We start from the raw sequence: 15,950 nt of genomic DNA, 5'->3' as shown, positions 1-15,950 counted from the left end.
ATCTTGACTTCTTTCGCTCCAAACACCATTTGTTTGATTAGAGGAGTGATAGTGAGACATGGCAGTGCCTTGGAGGTAATCGATCTGCTTAGTATGGAGATGATATGAACAAAGATGGTATTGATGTTTGGTGGCGCGGAACCCAGGTGCTGTAAACGTTACAAATGTTTCTTTCTGTGCTTCATGCAAAGAAGTCGGCAACCTTAGCAGATTTTTGCGCCTGATGATTAATTTCCCGCTACACGTCATATTAGGTCCTGCATAGTATACGACATTGCCTTATAGAATATGCTGACTAACGTGGGTTAGCGATTAAATTAGTGAGGTTTGTGTACTGTGTGCGTAATGTACCGTAAAGGTAAAATATTCCATCAAGCATTGCTCTACTGAGAAGGGATTAAAGTTATTAGATTGCAAATGCCATATTTCATCATTGCAGGCGTGGATTTAAAAATAGATTTAGTTGTGAGAGGGAATGTGCGTATCGCAGCCCATACTTCAATACTGCATGGATGGTTTTGGACCATTATTGAAGGGAGCGATGCACCTTTGCTTTCTAATTAAAGTGTAGACACAAGATTAGTCATATATTCAGTTAAGGTTCTTACAATGTGGGTAAGATACATTTGGAAGATGCATTTGTTTAGCATGTTTGGACAAATGCATTTTCCTAATGTTGGTTGCTGGTTGGAGAACTCCTCCACACAAAGCTAATGATGCCTGTAAGTTTCCCAAGAGGTGGCAGCTGTTGCACTATGAGACCCCCCATACATACGTGCATCCCATTTGGAAATTTGTGTTAGTCTCTGGGGTTGTCTGTATATGTGCCAAGTTCCTATATGAGAAATATGCGTGGCAAAGCTAGAGATTGTTTAGTAATATCTAGACTCTCTAAGTCCCTTCACCTTGTATGACCTCTAGAAGTAGAGGGAACATGCTCAGCAGAGCCATGTGGCATGGGATGATGGCACCCTCCATTGACTTTGTAGAATAATCCTGGTAAGAAGTCACCATCGCTTTGTTGTTTGTTGCTGACCTTTTTTTTTTTTTATCAGACTCTGTTTCTATGATAGTCCTTTTTATATATGGATTAGTTGACCAATACCACTCTATAAGGCGCTCATACGACCCAAATCAAGAAATGAAGAATATATGAATATCGTGGGCCTAATTAAGGAAACATTATCCGTGAAAAGATGTAATTTGATCTTGGCTTACTGCTGCTTTCTCCTGAATGTATAGGAGTGGCTGACACATTGTCACCAAACAAGTCTTTACGAAGAGGACTGCTGGTTATCTGAAACTGTTACTCTAAGAATTAATGTAAATGGGTCAGGCCATGCCATGCACTTTTCTTGAATCCTGCTATTTGAGCCTACTCCAGTATGATTGTTTTAAATGACCCCTTTCCCCGTCCCTAACACTCACACACAGTATTTGTTATTTTGCTATTCTTTGCAATTTGCAATACACTTATTTGCATCATTCTTTCAATAACTGTCTTAGATTGCTAACTCCCTGCCTGCCCACATGCATATTCTTCTCAGGTAAAGTGTGAACTCCTGCTGGCCACTAAGTACCTAGCTCAGTGTCCTTGCAACATTGATGTTGCTTCAGAAGGAGTATCTGCATGCATTGTAGTCAGTTACATATTGCCCTGCACTATCTCACGTCTGACGTACAAAATTGTAGGCTCCCATGGGCATTTCTCGGGCATTATTGAGATGTGTATGAAAATGAGTGAGTGATTTGAGTAAATAACTATTGACCGTGGTGTTGCACTCATCAAAAACACAAAGCTTGCTGGTTGTGTGTTTTTCAACTTGTGTAAAACAAAATTGTTATTGCTATTTTTAATTCAAACTTGATTGGCGGCAATTATGCCATTCAGAAGAATTTTGTTTTTTGGGGAGTACCAAAATGACACCTAAATATTCATGTAAATGCATGCTGTTCACTAATCTCCACGACCATCCAGGATGTCCTGCGGTACTTGCACCATTTGTCCCTAGGACAGCCAGTCCACAGGGGTGTTGGGTAAAAGCGTGTTTGTATTTTGAGCATGATTTCGTTATTTCTATATCAGCAAAGCATTTTCCTGTAGGAGATGTCTCACCCATGAACCCCACCCCCCTGTAAATTACCCAGTTTGCACATGTATACTTGCATATTTTATGCAAAGTCGGAGTGCAAGCTATTGGTGAAGTTTGAGATTACCTACACAGCTGTGAGTGTGTAGGTTTTCACCACTTATCTCAGCCATCGCCGACCCCCACATGCCATCTCCACTCCTGTCTTTAAATTTGCTACAAGGTACATATGCCGTATTGACAGGTTTTACGCCATAGTAAGTTTGATTCATGATTGCAAATATTCAAATCCTTATTCTGTGAGTCACGAGCTGGAACTAGGTACTCTATACAATCCTAATATGTTTGTGACTAATGCGCAGTGTGAGCATACACACCATCGTGTGTTTTTCTTGTTTGATTTATGATCTGTAATGTTTTCATAGTTTAGCTTTTCTGGGGATTCATAAAACACACTGATAGGGCTGCGTGACAACTGCTTGTAGTTCATTTTCTATTACAATGCTGTTGCCAAGCATTAGGCATGCAAAGAATGTCACTTTCAGTAGCATGTGCTACTTCACTATTGGGGTCATTATGAGTCTGGCAGTCTCTTGACTGTCCTGCCACAGTCAGACCACCAGCACCACCAGGATTAGTTGTCCCGGTGGTCTGGCAGTCGTTTCGGTCCTAATCCGGCAGGGCAGCACTGCTTTGGGGATTACGACTTCGTTCTCCACCAGCGACAGGCAGTGCAGACAGTGAACATTGTGAGTGAGCTGGGGCACCCTGCATCCTACAACATTGCCGCCGGCTTGATTACGAGGCAGAGACAATGCTGTAGGGTGTTTCCCGCTACGTTGGTGGGTGGAAACTCAGATTTCCGCCTGCTGACCTAGTGGGAAACTCCTAATGGGCCTGGCAGGGAGGCACCCACTATGGTGGCAACCTCCCTGTCGGGAGTTCGGCAGATGGGCAAAACTGTCCACCAAACTGTTAATAATCCCCTATATCTTTACCCTTGTTTTTTTTTTTTTTTTATTCATTACCAGGTTCTGCGATGGAGAAATCAATGTATGGTGCTGTTTATATTACGGTAATTTGCAGGACACAGCATGCTGCTTCAGGATAGATAAACCTGGCCATAGAAGTAAAAAAGTGTATGTCCTCAGATCACTGGACAGTGGACTGGAATACAGTCCAGATTATCGGTTTTTACAGTGGTTTCCAGTGCAGCCCAGATTAATTACCAGACTAGCCGTTTGAGTAGCACTGTTCCTTTTAGAGTAGGACCAAATCTGTGTTGCATATAGCTGATCCCCATGTGTAGTGGCACAGTGAGAAGAAAAGGATAGCCTAGAACACGGCAATCAGAATTTATCACTGGCTGTGAATTCTACTCATCACATTTGTTTTCCCTATGCTAAGAGATTATAAAGTTTTTGTCCCTGTGTCTGTAATCCCAAGATTTTTTTTTTCATTTGTTCTGTTTCTTCATATTTATGGAATGAAAACAGTGGACAGTTCTACATACCTTTAGAGTTTTTCTGTGTTATATTGTTTCATACCCAATTAAAAGCCATGTATGTTGTCTAAAATGTGTAACCCCATTGAAATGGGTACCAGGAGTGGCAGAAATGCAATATGGACATGCCTATAGGTTGCACCTTGTTTACCTACTAGCTTTGCAAAGCTTTTTGCCAATGCTGTACAAGATCTCCAAAAGAAAAAAAGAAAAGGTACAATGACATGGCTGCATCATTCTGTAGGTGAGTGTATGTGTGATGGCACAAATGTGCACCCTTGAAATGAAATGGGTTCTGCTTTTTTTTTGTTTTAACTAAGCAATCCAAGTTGGCAGACCAGACTTGAATCGGTGAATGAAAAACTATACTAGCTCAAAAGAGCTTTTTAAAATACAAAGCCACCTGGGAGCAAATAGCAGCTGCCAGGCCCTCCAAAAACACTAAACATAAAAAGAAAATGTAGAAAGGAATGCAAATAGTGAGGGAACAGTGGAGGTGGGTGTTGGGGTGACTTTGCAGTGGGCTGGCATTGGAGCAATTGAGATTTTCTGGAATGTGAAGGATCTGACAGCAAATAGCAGCTGCTGGTTGCCTAAAAAAACAACCACAAGGGGTAGAGATGGGTGAGGGACAAGCAGAGGGTGGTGAGTATGTGAAGTGATGGAAGCAGAACATGAGAGAGAGCAAGAAAACACATAACTCATGCACTCTCAGGGCATATATAATGGAAAAGTAAAAAAGTAGTTCTCTAAATGTCATCATGGAAAGGATTCAATTTAGCCAATCAAAAGGTTGATCAAGAGGCCATGCTCCTGAGAAGGGCTAAACACAAGATAGGGAAGGCAAGCAATTGATTAAGAAGCAAGGAAATGCGATTGACAAAGCCATCCAATGGTTGAGTTTTAAGCCCATTGTAAGTTTTTGGTACGATACACAAGAGGCTAAAAGCTGCCTGTAGGTGAGACCTATCAACTATTACTGTTTTCAGTGTGCATTAATTCACATGCAGATGTAAATATTAAGAATATTCTTCTGTGACAAAAATGAAATGAAAAAATAATAGATCACCTCGTTCATGCGTACAATAACAAGCAAAGATCACCCAAGCATTTAGCTTATATTGATGGTGATGAGACTGGCATCCTGCGTGCATCAGCCCAAAATCTGCCTCCTTTTTCGCTAACATCATTGTCGGTGAAATGAGCTTCCTTGCAAGTTTGCAGGATTTTCAAATTGATAGAATTCCAAACAAACATTTTAGGTGTGAACAAGTAATTTTTACCACTGTGCATTCAACTCATATCCCTGAGCTACACTACAGAAGAAAAGTGTTTCAGTATATTTCGTGATCGAGACAGGCTTCCAGCTGAGAGTGTTGAAAATAAATTGCTTTAACAGAGTCAGTGCTATAAGATTAAGAGGAATGAAGTGACAGCGTAGAAAAATAGGGGGGAAGAGTGCATAGTACATACGCAGGGGCTTGGAAATGGTAATGAAGAGAGAGGAGGCTAATTAGGGGAAAGATGGAGACTAAATGAACAAAAGAAGTCTTTATATTGCTCAGATCTGCTAACTGAAGTGCCTCGAAGCGTGATTATGATGCTATAAAGTAAGTAGGGTTACTAAGTCGGTTCAGTGTGCTTGTCTTGTGCTTTCTTACTCTCTTCTCATGTGTTGCTCCCCCCACCTTTCCCCACCACCTGCTCTCTCCATGTTGTTCTTCCCTCTTCACCCCTCCAGCTCGTCCATTCTTTACCCTGCCCTCCCTAATATCACTTGTCTCACTTCTTTATTCCTCTTTAGGTTTCCCCTACATGGCATGCCCTTGTGCGCTGTGCTTGCACACTGAGCTTGCAAAGTCTTTTGTTAACAAAAAAAAAATCTGGAATGGGCTTTGAACCCACACCTTACTTACCAGAACTTACCATTGGCTTTTTCCAACATCACTCTATTATACCGGCTTCTGACTGAAGAGCTCATCGTCTGATTTGAATTCCTGCTCTGCTTTACCATCAATGCCATCGTCCGGAGTTTGGACAAAGTACAGCTTCCTGACACTGCCAGTAGCTATTGACCATTGTCATTCCGCTACCTACTCGTCCTTTTGCAGGTACTTTTTTTTTCAATTACGAGCAGCACTCCATAGGTCGCATTGATGTTCCAGACACTGGGAGATCTGACCCCCCCCCCTTTCACCGCCGTGCCCCTCGCTTCATTAGTTGTCTCGGGTACTCAAGGGCCAACATTATACAGAATTACTTATTTACCATAGAAAAGGACCGCAATATGAAGGCTTCACATGGACGATTTTACAGAAAACATGTTACGTGGGCAGACCGTTTATGAAGGGGGACCCATCTTTCATTAGCTGTTACAAAGTTTCCTGGGCCACAGTTACAAATACTCCCGTTTTTTCAATCTGTGACCACATTCAGAACCCTTCATAAAGAGGATCTGCCATGCTGTAGGCATAAAGCGGTGGGAAGCATGTTGCAGGAAAGACCGCTTTAAGGAGCACCCTCACTTACTTGATGTTGTGAAAACCTGCAGCCGATCTGCTCATGAAGCCCTCACCATCCTAATGATGGACATGGTCAGTGGGGCCTCAGTGTGTGTGTGTGTGTGTATATATATATATATATATATATATAAGACTAATTGTAAAATCGGGGAATATCACTCCCAGCTCGATCACTACAGTCGGAGAAGAAAGGCTCATGAAAATTCAAAATAAACCACATGGTTCCTTAGAAGGGGTAATGATGTTGATAGTGTGCATGTGAGAGGTAGGTGAGGAATATTTGTCTTACGGTGCATGTAAGACACTAACTTGCATTCTTGGACACATTTATGTAGCTCAAACTCAACCTGAGGATATTGGAGTGCTTTATGTAAGCCTTATGTAAGCACAACTTACATTACACAGGAACACTTTAATTGTTAAAACATGTTGCACACAGGCGGTAAGTGCTATACAACACGACTTAACGTTTTTTTGTTTTTTTTTAAAGAAGCGGTGTGACGCAGCCAGCATTGACCGCATCATAGGGCTTTTATTTTTAAAAATGAAAGTTTTCATATGTATTGTAAGTGGTGCTCATGTAAAGCACTCCAATACCTTATGTCCAGTTTGCGCTTAATAAAAGCGCCTCAAAAATTATTTAGATTAAAAACATGTCACAGTGCTGCTATGTAACATGTTTTTTTATTGAATTACTTTTTGGGGCACTCTTATATAAAATCAAACTCGACCGAAGGGTATTGGAGTGCTTAAAATGAGTACCACTTACATGACAGCAACTATTCTCTTAAAGCGGGGAGTTTTTATTCCTCCCCCAACGAGCTGTGTGTGGGTTACACCCAGTGTGATGTCCCCTCGGACCCAGGAATGGATATCCCTGCTTAATAGAAGTGAGTGTGAGTTACGCCTCAGTGTGATTATCTTCTTAAACGCATGCATGGATATCCTTTTCCATTAACCTTTATTATTGAGGGCCTCACTCACTACATTTACCTGTGGTGATACTCCCATAAACATGAAAACCCTCAAATGTTCCTCCACCTTTCTCGATAATACAAATACCCATGGCTGTGGACTCACCCAGAACTCCCTCAACCACATATTTTCAGTCCTATGGATCCTCAAGAGATCTGTAGAAACAATATCCACTCTCTAACATGCGTGTTTAGACCCCTTAATCTGGTGGTCCTCCCTGATCCACTCACTACTTCCTCAACAGCCTTTACCTTTGGCACAAGCACCACCACATAACCATCAACCTGTGCAATGCAAATAACCTCTATGGTTCAATGCAATCAAGAACACACTTGGCCGCTGCCTGTGCAGCATTGTAGCTCTCCTCACTCCTCTTGGCTTTCATCCACCCTCCAGTTCCCTGTGTGGAGCCTCCCCTACCACCTCATTCCATCTCCATATGAACTCTCACTTGCCTACCTCTGCAGCATCCTCCATCTCCTGTATGGCCTCTTTCCCCCACCCCTCACCTCCCTGGAAGGAACCTCCCCTGAGGCAAAACTTAGCACACCATGTTAGAGGTCTTTCCCTGTAATAGGAGAGGCTGATGTACCTGGGGCCCACATCAAAGACCTATCCCTGAACGATCTTGAGACCTCCACAGTTAGCAAATGAATCTCCCCACATCTTCTTGTGCCAGGCTCGGGCTCCATTCTCCTCATGTTCTGCCACTTGTGCTATTCCCTGGGGGCAGCTCGCGCCACAGATACCACAGTGTAGCTGGCTCTGCCACTGTTGCTGGTTTGTGTATGGTATTCAGACTTACCAGATTTTGTAAATCTTACCTGCCGGCGCTACTGATTGTCTTTGCTTATATTTCACAACTTAATTTTGTTTATGTCACACTGTACATTAGTTTCCATGCCGACGTTATTACTGTATGAAAGTATGCTTAAGACTGATTCTGGTGTCTTCTGTTCCTCTTGTAGTTTTTTTATTGTCCTTGTTCGTTTAAATTGTATTTCTTCTTTTTGCTGTTTGGATTATGCTATTTTGGAAGGTCATTACAATTTTGCACAGATGGATCCTCGATTGGTCTGCCAAACCTATCTCTCTCTCTCTCTCTACTGCTGTCACACTAAAACACACATCTGAAAGCCACTACCTACACACAACAACTTGGTCATAAATTACTGTACTTTTCTCTCCCGTTGTATGATAGCTGTTTAACCTTAAATGGCATATTTCTCTTTTAAGGTGAGTTGGCTGCTGCTTCCATCTGTTTACGGTCTGGTTTGACCATTTGCATGCCCTTTGAGCATATGATGTCATTTATAGATCCAGGATCCTCAGAGCATCAAAATGTATACCTACTATCTACTTCTATTTACTGCCGTACAAGAAGCCAATAATCAGTAGCTTATCTAGTGTGCCAGGGTTCCTAACTGAAGCAAGGAAAATGCACCCCCTTCTGCCTTATTGTGCAATAAAAGATAATCTAATTAAAGTTTACTGTGCCTGGCACACCACAGGGCTTCGGTGTGTCTGCACCTTCTCTATTAATGAATTCTACATCTCCACTACTAATTCTTTATCCGAAATGACCTCCTCTCTTAGAACTCAGTGAATCATTTTTACCTTACTTGGCCTTTTTAAGGAGCAAAACTATTTCACCTTGGATAAAACTATGTGCCCAGGTGCTTCCTCAACTGCTCTTCTTTCTTGAATCTATGCCATCCTGTGGCATGACACTAAAATAATCTAACATGGTATCAAACTGAAAACATTTCAGCAAAGGCCTCATCTTACACAGCAAGGCGTGAGCTCTCTTCTCGGTTTCTTACTTTACCTTGAACTTATTTTAGCTTTCCACTTCCAGCAGTATCATTTTTTCCAGTTGGTACAACCATTATCTTCTGCCATTTTGAGGTAGGTTCTTACTCCTGTGAAATGATGCTGTGAGCGTATGACGTAAGGAAGGTGAAATAAAGATACCTCATTTCTCTTCTAACTAACTACATCAGTAATATACTGTAAGGAGCAGGGGACCTACTTTCAGTGGCGGCTGATGTAGGAATGGCCGGAATGGCAGCACGTGGAGCGGGATGAGGGGTAGGGGCAGTGGATAAAGAGAAAAAAACACCTGCCTCTGTCGGACGCCACCACGTTGCTTCTCTGCTTCCCCCTCTGCAGTGCTTCCCTCCCTACCAAATCCAGATGCTTCTCTCATGCTGTTACACACATGAATGAATGCCGGGATTGGCCTTAGTGGGCTGAAATGCTTCTCAGTGAGGGAGTGGGAGCCTGCTCTTGGTCTCCACCCGGCTGTGAAGCTCAGGTGGCGAGTTCTAAGTGCGCATGTCAGTTTGACCGGCCTTAGACAGCCGGCCAAACTGACATGAGCAACTAGAGGGCACCTAGCACTCCTCATCTGTAGTAATGTGTAGGATGCTGGCCGCACCCCACCTTACACTCTGTGGGGAAGAAAAATGATAAAATACTTTTATTATCATTTTATTTCTCTGCCTTTCAGCAGTGTGGCAATGCTCCTCCGCCATATCGGAGGGGCCGCCGCTGTCTACTTTCCCATCTGTTTTTTTCTGCATAATTAGCATGACGTAAACAGAATGGGTCTTTGTTGTTGCTTTGGTTCCATAGGGGGATGATTAGCAACGTTGGCTTTGTTTAAACCATCTTAACACTGCACAGTTCCCTATTGTCAAGCCTTTACAGTTCTTTCTCGGTCAAAGGTACAAAATGGTACCTGCAACCTTGTATAACAAGAGAGATTTACATTGAGGTGGGGCTCCCTACTAAGACTTGGGGCCTGATTTAGGTCTTGGCGGAAGGGAATACTGCATCACAAATGTAACAGATAGCTCATCTGGCTTATTACGATACCATGATATCCTGTGGAGATAGTGTCCCAAGCCCTCCTGTCCCTCGGTTCCTGTAATGGGGCCAAGAAGCAGATCTGTGGTACTTGTGATGGTTCAGAATAAGTTATTATCCATTCCCTTTAAACTAGTGATCTTGCCAAGCCGAAGGCACTTGCTGTCCGTATCAAGGATGTCATTCAAGAAGCTCATCCTTTTCTTGTTGGGATTTCCTGGTTGGAGACAGTACTTCTCCAGCGGGATTTGAGCAACCGTGTTACTGCGCTCAAACCTTGCTGTAAACTTTTTCCTTATTCATCAATTTTAGGTCGAGTATGAGAAATTGGCCGGAAATTTAGTACTGAACCAGTACTGCTCCAACAACATTTCTCAAAATGTTTTTGTGAAAGAAGGTAAAGAAAATTCTTTCCACAATACAGACTGAGAAAGTATGACGTTCCTTTAAAGAACTGGACAAACACATCATCAGCATTTCTTTTTTTTTTCGAATTAATTTTTTGGGGAAGAACCGAATGCCTGACGTTGTGCACTTATCTTCTACATACGGTGCTACCCTTTTACCAGCCCTCATTTAATCGGAGTTACAGTTTGTGCAAAATTACCATACATAATCCGTTTTTGTTCCCACACGAATTTCACTAGGTAAAACCCAACACAATGTCTGTGTTGAGCCGTATTCTGACTTTTGCAGATTAGAACACGTGAAAACATGTGTTATCTCTGTTTAGGCTTATTAAAGTATGAGTAATACCGCGTTTGGGGAAAAAACAGGTCCCCTTGGTTACTGGTATTTGCCTCAGTGGTATTCCATCACAGTAATACCAGCCTTAAACCTTTTGCGATCACTTAAGTATAGTGGGGGTAATGAAGCATTGTAACTAATTTCTGCTAATATGAGTTTTTTAAATCGGCGCCAAGGCGGTTCTTTAATAATCTAGATATTTCTTCTATTCTTTTGGAACACAGTGTCTTTGAAACCCATCATTTAGCTCTCTAAAAACATACAGTTAGAATGTCATTCAAAAATGTATGGAAGAAATGAAGTTAGAAAACATTCCTATGGTAGCTGATAAAATAATGCTCCATCAGTGATTTTTGGGAAGTTTTCAGTTTGCCTGTGTGTGTTAATCTCTGTTTAGTGGCCCTGGAAACTGGCATTGCTCTAAAAGCATCCATTAACGACAAGGTGTCAATCCGGTTAATAGTGTTGAATTAATGGTTACTTTAGATCAGGCCTGGTCTCTGCTGAATGAATCATGGGGAGCTTAAATTAATAGCCGGATTGTCAGAGGCGAAAGGGAGAACATTGATTTTAAACGTAAACGCGCCACATTGTGGTTTAGAGGCGGAGCCTGCGCATGTTAGATTTATGAAACTGGTTAGTTTACAAATATATTTAGTTAAGATAGGAGGAGTAAATTGCAAAACTCTGATTTTTGTCATGTTCTGTTACTCCCTGTTTCGATGCATTAATTTGCCTAGCACACATGTGGGTACACATTTAGTATGGCCCATTTTTTCCTAGGTTGGATTTGCGTACTTGCTCAGTATGTTGTCAATTATTGTAGTGGCTGTTGGATCCTTTTATGAAAAATCAATCATGACTTTTACATTAAATGTTTTCACAGTATGTGCCGTCGCCTGTGCGTAGGAGTACTGTGCCAGTGTGTCTTGCTCAAACGTTTTGCTGTATTAGGTTGTCAGTGTAACTGACAAACTCATTGCTCACTCTCCGGCCAGCCAAACACACATGCGCACTTAGGTTTCGTAAACCTGGCTGTATACACAGCCGGGCTGGAGAAACAGCACATACCCCAGGCTTGTGTCTGAGCGGCAGTCCGAGCCACTCAGACCAATCCTAATGCTGCTTTCAAACTTTGTTTAACATGAAAGCAGTGGCATGATTGCTGGGGACCCTGTGCTGGTGCTCCAGTGAATGCTGGGACACCAGATGAAGAAGAGCGACAAACGAGGCAGCATGACGTGGCGGGAGGCAGTGACGACGAGGAGAACCAATAAGTGGGTTTCCTTTTTTTTCTGTTTCCCATGTCGTCGCCCCACCCCACCCTTGACATATGCGGCAGCGGCTGAATGTGACTATGTATTATCACTATGAAAGTAACTGAACCTCCAACCATAAATGGTCCTCCACATCATTTGAGTGCATGGAATACCCGTAGGCATAAGGACACATGCATGGGCCGGTGATTCCCAAGTTATTGAAGCAGCCACAATTCCCAGACGTTTGAATGAAAAGCAGTGTTTTCTGGATAGTAGCTGGGTCTGAGATTCCACAAGAAAACCTGTAAGTCATGGGAGGCAGGAGCCTTCTTACTGGTGAAAGCTTTGACACACTCCTGCCAGACTGCAAACAATCCCTCTAAATCATACTCAGCGCTAAGTACATCACAAACATAAGCAAGACAACTGAGCACTTCTGACCTACAAAACGACCCTATATGTAAACACTGAGGAACCATCAGCGTATGTTGATATAGGAATGAGCATATTCAGAGAAGTGCTGTTGTCCCTTGCTTTCAATGCATTTTGTGTGGTGCCTCAGCTGCATCTGTGAATCACTACAATTCAAACCTGCTTACAGATCCCATATCCTAGGACCTGATGAACAGCTGCCATCCTTTACTAAAAGATAAGATGCTACCCAAGCTAAGATTGTTTCCTTAAAGGCAAATTGAATTGGACTGTTTCAAAATAAACAATTCTGCATCCTCCAAATGATTGCCTAGCTGTCTATTTCATCTAAAACATTTGCCAAGAAATGGATACTTGGCAGTGAGTATGTTCAAGGGAAATCTCAAAGCCTACTCATTAGTGAGTGTCATGCCAGTGTCACCTTTAAAAACTCTTTGACCACTTCCTTTATGAGGGATGGGTTGATCAATTTAGGTCATCATTAAAACGTTCTCTGGAACATTTTCAACATCACCAAGATGTAGGGTTTAGAGCTGTAGGTGTTTCAGTTCTACTCTGTGGTGATCATGATGTGTTTGCAGTCTAAAACTGGTGGTTTCCATAATATGTGACGTTTTGGGCCTTTGACTGGTAAAAGTGATAATTGTTTTACAAATTATTTCTCTATTCCTAAAAAAAAAACACTGAAAACTCCATCATGACTCATAGGAACGAAAACCCCTGATTGATAAGTTTGTATACCAATCAAGTATTCTGCAGGGTGGGGCCTCGTTAAATCCATGCACTTGGAGACATAAGCAGGTATTTTATGTATTGGCTTTTGTGTGTTCTCAGCGCCTTCTGAATCAGGTTGTCATCCACAAACATCCGTAATAATTTTACTAGTTCTTGCTTTTGGTGCAGTTCTCCTAGGTCACCAGGCATAGTATTCCTGGCATCCTAGTTGATAAGTGATAATACCAGAACAGGGAACAATAGAATAGATTGCCCATCAGAATCCAAAGGTAAACTTCTCTAATAATGTACTTGATTTTAAACTGTCCCTTTAAGCTGGTCACATGAGCATTCAAATCCGAGCCGAGCTATATTTGTTCCATCAGCCACTTTTTCCAAATCCATGCTTCCTCATGTTCACCTACCATCTAAAGGGAAGCAATGCCTTAGACTCGAACCAGAATAACATCCCGTTCAGTCGAGCGCAAATAGTTTTTTCTCTGCCTACTCTGAACCACGACCAAAACCCTACCACTCAGAACATGGATGCAGACAGCGATCACCACCAGATTGTACTACAAGAGGTCAAAGGTGTGGTGCCAAGATGTCTGCAAAGACTGACAGCTCTTCTCTTCAGGCAGTCCCGCATCCTTCATAGTCCTCATTGACTCACTGTGCGAAGCTCACCACTCCTCTTTTCTTTGCCTGTGCCCACCGATGAATTTCCGGACCTAACAAGTACTCCCAGTTCCCAGTCCCTGCACCACACCGCCCCCTTGTCCACATCCATAGTAGCATAAAAATGTTTTCTTCTGCAACACCCTCTTGCTTTGTAGCTAGGTTCAAGCTATAGAAATCCGTTGCATACATTCATTGAATTCACCAAAATTTGCTCTGCAAATATTCAAATTTAAATATGGACTAATAGGTGTGCATTGATCAGCGCAGGTGAACTTCCTAGACCCCGTGCTGGTCATAAGGTGTTCTGCCGAACAGCCCGAAAAGGGATGAACCAATAAATGTAATACTCTGGTATAATAACATGGTTAACTTTAACAGCGAAGGTGGTATCACAACCTAGATTATGTTCTAGTGGACTGCAGCTGAACATGAAGTGAATGCTCTAATTCCGATTCACGTTGCATGACTTGTGTATACACGAGGAATGATGCAGATTGGATTAAATGCCAAAGAAACACAACTGTGTCTCTCTCTGCTTACTCGTGCAATTTAAAGTGAATTAGTCGTGAGTGACTACAAAATGTTACAAGCGGGAGCTTTGAATGATGCAACAAAGCCGTATGTAAGACGGTTGCGAAGCAACCACACTAACTGGTTCCCAAATAATAGGTCTCTATCACCTATGGGATGATGCTTCAGTTAGATAGAAGCTCAAGGCGTTTAGTGCCAAGTGCACCATCTTATCTGAGTCCACCAGGCAACAAACGCAGGCTACGAAGAACTGAGGAAATTGAAATCCGACCACAGTTGCAAAGTATTCTGAAGAAGAGAAAGAATATCAAAGCTAAAGAAATATTATCATCCGAATAAACAGAGTCACTTGGCTGAGAGATTTGTCAAATAACGGAAACCTTTGGTGGTTCCAGTGCACAGTGGGCGAGTTATAATATTTATTTCCTTTTGTCAGGGAATGACCAGCTCTAAAGCTAAATTGTTAAGTTTAAAAATCAGCTTGGATCAACTCAAAGTGCACATGTTGCTCTCTTGCCCTGGATGACAGAGGCAGGAGAAGCCTGCGAGATCCACTTACAATCCTTCTTACGGGGCAGATTGAATGATCTCCTCTGAATCCCGGGCTGTCCAGTGCAAAGAAGAGGTAAATGAATACTTTAGCCTCTCTTTGTTTGATGAATGAATGTTTCGTGAATAATCTTGGCAATAAAGGTTTAATATTAAGTATCCTCAAATGCCTAATATCTAATTTTTACAAAGTTGCAGTCTTCTTTTCTCGTCATTGGCACTTTCTTTTGTTTTTACTGATTGTGGTAGTTGTGTTTTTTATTCTTAAGATACTTTTCATTATTTGACATTCATTACATCTTGTCAGACCCGGTATATGTTATTCACCATACTGAAAAATGGTTCTCTGTATATTATTGCCATTAAGACTGAGGGAAATCAGCACCTAAAGATTTTAAGATTTTGTCTACAAAGTAATAAAACATTCATCAGTAAGTCATATGTATAAAAATATTGAATTTTCAAACTCCTGCAGTCTCAATATTTTTTAAAACAGCTACTTAATTCACATTTCTGCTTTGTTCTGCACCTTACAACCTTCCTATTTCCCTTTGAATAGAACTAGGGCAACATGTCCTACTGATGTTTCATGCCCACCTGTGATTTCTTTTGATCTAAGTGATTTGCCAAGAGACACTTTTAGATCTTGGACCTTTGTAACCTCTAGAGCCAGAAAAAAATATGAATAAGTGACCAAGGGGACATCTGCAATTTTGAAATCCTTACCCATGAGGATCCGATGGGAGAGACTTGTATTTGTGGTTTCATTAGCAGCAGGGCTCAAAAACTACATACTAAAACAGGCTTTGGCTAAGACAACAGGTTGCGCTTTTATGAGAATTACAACTATTAGTATTGTAAATGACAATGTCTTTTACCCATGTGTTATGGAGTGGATTAGATATATGTGGTGTGGAGTAGCATTATGTGGGTTGCATTGGAATTGTTGTGGAATTATGTGGCATGGAATGATGTGTAGTGGATTTGTGTAGTGGAATTATGTTGCATTGTGTGAAGTGGAATTATGTGGTATTGAGTGTACTGAAATTATGTGGAGTGGAATTGTATGTTATGG

The 15,950-nt window shown here is 41.8% G+C and overlaps 1 protein-coding gene across 2 annotated transcripts in view; it reads left to right on the top strand.

Annotated features, from left to right (window-relative positions):
- PARD3B (par-3 family cell polarity regulator beta) overlaps window positions 1–15,950 on the top strand; it is a 2,030,765-nt gene that overhangs the window by 604,014 nt on the left and 1,410,801 nt on the right. The window lies entirely within an intron of this gene.

The sequence above is a fragment of the Pleurodeles waltl genome, chromosome 3_1, assembly GCF_031143425.1.
Source record: "Pleurodeles waltl isolate 20211129_DDA chromosome 3_1, aPleWal1.hap1.20221129, whole genome shotgun sequence".
Classification (NCBI taxonomy): Eukaryota; Metazoa; Chordata; class Amphibia; order Caudata; family Salamandridae; genus Pleurodeles; species Pleurodeles waltl.
This window is presented reverse-complemented; position numbering and strand designations above follow the sequence as displayed.